This window comes from Mytilus edulis, chromosome 2, assembly GCF_963676685.1.
Source record: "Mytilus edulis chromosome 2, xbMytEdul2.2, whole genome shotgun sequence".
NCBI classification, from domain to species: Eukaryota; Metazoa; Mollusca; class Bivalvia; order Mytilida; family Mytilidae; genus Mytilus; species Mytilus edulis.
This window is the reverse complement of record NC_092345.1, coordinates 16,594-21,887: the sequence shown is the minus strand read 5'-3', so window position 1 is coordinate 21,887 and position 5,294 is coordinate 16,594.

Below are 5,294 nucleotides of genomic sequence, written 5' to 3'. Positions count from 1 at the left end.
TACTCTTTTTTTTTAAAGCTTAACTATAATTGTTTAATTTACAATATAGAGATATGCGAAAGTATGAGAGCGACAATCAACCACAAAAATTGAAAATAAAACTAATAACGTCATGGCGAAAGAAAAAAAGAAAATCAGACAAACAATAGTGCAAAAAAAAATAAACACAGAAAAAGTAAAATTGAGCAACACGAAAAAGCAAAAGTAATTTGAAGTCCAATATCATAATTGTGGTTGACAAATTAATGGACAAGTCGTGTTATATAAAATACCAACTCCTCAGGAACAGATGCTACATATATTGTCTACTTTGTCGGACTTAAAATGCAAATATTTTTTGATTTTTGCTTATAAAATATTTTGATTTTATTGAAATTTGGTGCATAAACACGTATACAGACAATAATTGCTATTATGATAGTTTTTTTTTTGTAAAAACGGCAGTCGTTAATTTATTGTTTCATTGACACAAAAAACAGAGGAGCAAGTTATGTTTGTAGTACGTTTGTCTTTCGTCAATATGTTTATGAAAGGTAGTAACAAAAGCACTGCATGCCAATTAAAATATAACTTTTAGGATTCACCCGAGTACTTGCGAATACTCGAGTATTATGACCGAGTATCAGAGTATTAAATTTCAGATCTTTTGACATCCCTACTAAAAACCAAAACGAACGAACCTACAAATATACCTGTAAAGTTTTACATTTTGTTTTCTTCCTTAAAATGTCGAGATTGAAAACTCATTTTTTGTTTTGTTTCCTCTTTAGAGTAATATATATGTAGGAATGCGATGGGGACGCTGAAATGCGATGGTCACGTTGAAGTTCGATGGTATACGCCGAAGTGCGATGGTCCATTCGCTGAAGTGCGATGGTTTAGCATGACTTTAAGTCATTGTAACGTTTACTAAACAGCAAAGATTCGCAGGCAGGAGGATACATTGTTTTAGATGAAGATTTATTCTTAAAATATTGTTGTGACGTCATTCTATTGTTTTATCTGTTCTTTATTTCAGTGTTTGGACTATCAATTACCTGTAAGAAACCATTATGTTACCTTTAGCTGTCCAATATTTTTAAGAATAGCCGTCTTCTTTTTTAAAAATATTGGACAGCTGAAGGTAGCATAACTGATTCTTACATATAAATGATAGTTCAATCACTGAAATAAAAAAAAAACTATTAATTACCCTAATTGTTTTCACCACGTAAAGAAAAATACAAAAAAGAAAAAAATGACAATTAAAAATAACATTTTATTAGTCAACTCTCAATAGAATAATTTTGTCACTCATCAAAACTGTTTTCGAGGGAAAAATCACTTTCAAAATGATTTTTAACACTACCAATACTTATATCACAGTCATTTTTTTCGTGTTTTTAGGTTGTCTCTTTTCGCACTAATTTAATAAGCTGATTATGCTCGTTGTAAGTCTGGTTTTTGTTGCCAGTCCTGTTTTTGTTGCCTTTTTGAATTTCTTTTTTCAAAGATTTATCCTCGTCCGTCTTTAGGTAAAACAAATTGACATCTGGTGTTGCTCATATCCTTCCTAACATCATTTTCAACTACAATTAAAATGCAAAAGGAAATAAAGTAATGCTTCTTTAATTTGATAGATCATGCCGCAATACAAGGGCCAGGAACAACTTAAACCTTATCCTGTGTACAAAGTGCGAATCTAAAAGGGTTAGGGTTAGGGTTAGGGTTAGGGTAAGGGTTAGGGTTAGGGTTAGGGTTAGGGTTAGGGTTAGGGTTTAGGGTTAGGGTTTAGGGTTAGGGTTAGGGTTAGGGTTAGGGTTAGGGTTAGGGTTAGGGGGTTTTTACTAGACTGCAACTGAGTTGCACTAAGGGAGATAATTTGTTTTTAGTATAAACCTGGCTGATATGAAAAGAACCCAGAAAATAAAATTCAAGTGACTTTGTTGTATTTGCGCATGTGCATAAATTGTAGCGTAAGTGTAAAATGGCGATACGATTTGTGAGCTACATGACGTCATTGGACGTAACAAAAATATAAGAAATAGCATAAATACATGCATACATAAATAAATACATACATACATACATACATACATATAAAAAAGAAGATGTGGTATGATTGCCAGCGAGACAACTATCACCAAAAGACCAAAATGAAACAGACATTAACAACTATAGGTCACCGTACATAATAATCACATATATTCAGACAGACACACAGACTCAAAAACTGACAGACATACATTATCAATTATATACATACATGGACTTATATCTTATATAACCCTATAAGAATGCATAATTTGAGGTTTATAAGTCTACGGTTACTTATATTTATGTCGCATAACAATTAAAAGCGACACCATTTCATATGTTTTATGATATTCTGACAATAAAGTAATATTTATGAGTTTATATGGATTCTCAGACACAAAAGTGAAAAAATGAAGGTTTCAGGTTGCTGTATTTGTTGGCTGTATCTATAAATGGTGCCAAAATCTATTCTTTTTAGTGATACTTCTGTGCTGGCATGAACATTTTCTTCTTATGATGGATAATTTGACACAAAATGAGACCTGTATAAGTGTACGGTTAATTTTATTTGTGTCGATAACAAAAAATGGCGACAGAATTTCTTTCTTTTGATTAATTTTCTTGTACCGGCTTGGTAATTGAGTACTCTTTGTACCTCAATATTGAATGTTGGACATTTAAGTGAAGGATTGTAAGTTTCAAATGGCTATATATGTTGTTACCATCAGTATAGGGTGCCAACATTGACCTTTTTCTTGCTGATTCTATACTATATAACTATATTGATTTCCCGTTGACTTTTACTCAACCTTAATCTTTATTGCAGCATATGTTGGCTCTTATTGAAGATTAGGATTGAGGTTAAGCTTAAGGTTAAGGTTAGGGTTAATTTTTCGTTTAACCGGTTACTGGTTAAAGGTTAAGGTTAAGGTTAAGGTTAATGTTAGGGTTAATTTTTCGTTTAACCGGTTACTGGTTAAAGGTTAAGGTTAAGGTTAAGGTTAAGGTTAACTTTCCATTTAACCTGAATTATTTCTTAAGCATTTGTAGGCTATTTTTTAAGTTTAAGGTTAAGGTTGACGTTTACTCAACCTTATTCTTTATTTCAGCATATGTTGGCTCTGATTGAAGATTAGGATTGAGGTTAAGCTTAAGGTTAAGGTTAGGGTTAATTTTTCGTTTAACCGGTTAAAGGTTAAGGTTAAGGTTAAGGTTAATTTTCCATTTAACCTTAATCATTTCTTAAGCATTTGTAAGGTTGACGTTTAATTAACCCTAATCTTTATTTCAGCATATGTTTTCTCTTATTGAAGATTAGGATTGAGGTTAAGCTTAAGGTTTATTTTTCGTTTAACCGGTTACTGGTTAAAGGTTAAGGTTAAGGTTAAGGTTAACTTTCCATTTAACCTTAATAGTCCAGTCGAAATGTGAAACAATTGCTCAGATTGTGGTAAAAGCATCAAACTTTGCAGAGTGTTAGTTGAGGTCATAACTAACATTTATAGCTATGGACCCAATTCAGAAAATCAAAATGGCGGTTCTGGGCGGCCATTTTGAAATCATGTCCAAAAAATCAATAATTTTTTTTAGAAAAAATATGAAAATATGTTACTAAACTAATTTTGATAAACTTTCGTATTTCTTATGACAAAGAATATAAACTGAGTACCATTGAAGTATTTAGTGGCCATTTTGGAAACGTAAATTTGCAATATATTATTATTCGCTATCCTAAATTATTTTTTTGAATTAATACTAAGTTTTATATGCATTTACAACTAGTTTTGCTAATCATTTATTTATGACTGTTGCTTTTCATATAAGATATATTCACCAAGTGCTCAAATAAGGTATGAATATGTTAACAAATAAATGTATTTAAAGAAATACGTAAATTCTTTTAATTGCAGTTTAGCATGTAGGGTTTAGGTATTTTTTTACCATAAAAAAAAATGCGTATATACAATATGAGCACTGTATGTTGAACAGGAAAAATACGTAGGTATCAAAATCACTAGAGCTGAAAAAATCTAATAAATAGATAGACTGGAAAGAATTCCGTAACGGGAAGAGAGGACACGTGATGATTTACAATGCTATGCAAATACAAATATTTGAGCTGGTAATCAGTCATTTTTTGTAACCATACAACTGTTCCACGTTGATGAAGGCCATGCAATGGGAGAATCACAAGACAAAAGGTACTAATCCTGTCAAAGCAAACTTCATATATATAGTCAGGAAAAACAAAATGAGTCACGGATTGAAAATAAACAGTAGAATAACCAGCCACAGTTGTGATGAATCAACAAGAACAATGATTACAGATATTTCTTTCTTTCTTTGTGATGAGGTATCTGACTATCATCATGAAGCATCAACAATTGTGATCGACAATCGAGTATGTGACTGTCACTTGAACTACTAACCATTGTTCTTTTAGCCAGACTCAGTGCTGAAGATTATAAGATCTACAATATTTCAGGAGCCGATCTCATGCTAAATGTTTGTTAAATAGTTATCAAAGGTACCAGGATTATAATTTTGTACGCCAGACGCGCGTTTCGTCTACATAAGACTCATCAGTGACGCTCATATCAAAATATTTATAAAGCCAAACAATTACAAAGTTGAAGAGCATTGAGGATCCAAAATTCCAAAAAAAGTTGTGCCAAATACGGCTAAGGAAATTTATGCCTGAAATAAGAAAATCCTTAGTTTTTCGAAAAATTTAAACTTTTGTTAACAGAACTACTGGGCTGGTGATACCCTCGGGGACGAAACGTTCACCAGCAGTAGCATCGACCCAGTGGTGTAAATAGTTATCAAAGGTATCAGGATTATAATTTTGTACGCCAGACGCGCGTTTCGTCTACATAAGAACTGCATGACAGGCAATTAGACAGAAATCGAGACACAGAAAGAAAGTCAAGAATCTGTTATACATTGCAATGGGGCTTGCCAAAATAATAGAAAACAGTGACGGCTCACAGTCTGGAACAGATATTGTTTTAATATTTGAAATTGATGATATGGAAAAATGGTACAGTAAACTTCCTTAGTGAATATTAGCTGTCATGGAAGGAATGATTAATACAACATTTATGAAAAATTAAATAATAGCTATCATAGATGATATGCAAGCACACATGAAACATTGTGAAAGGTTGCGTCTTTCTCTGGATTCTCAATGACTATGTTAGGGAAGTTCTGAAACAGGCCATGTATTTTACAAATTGTTAACGTCGTGATGGGGAAGGCCTCTTCATAGTCAAAGT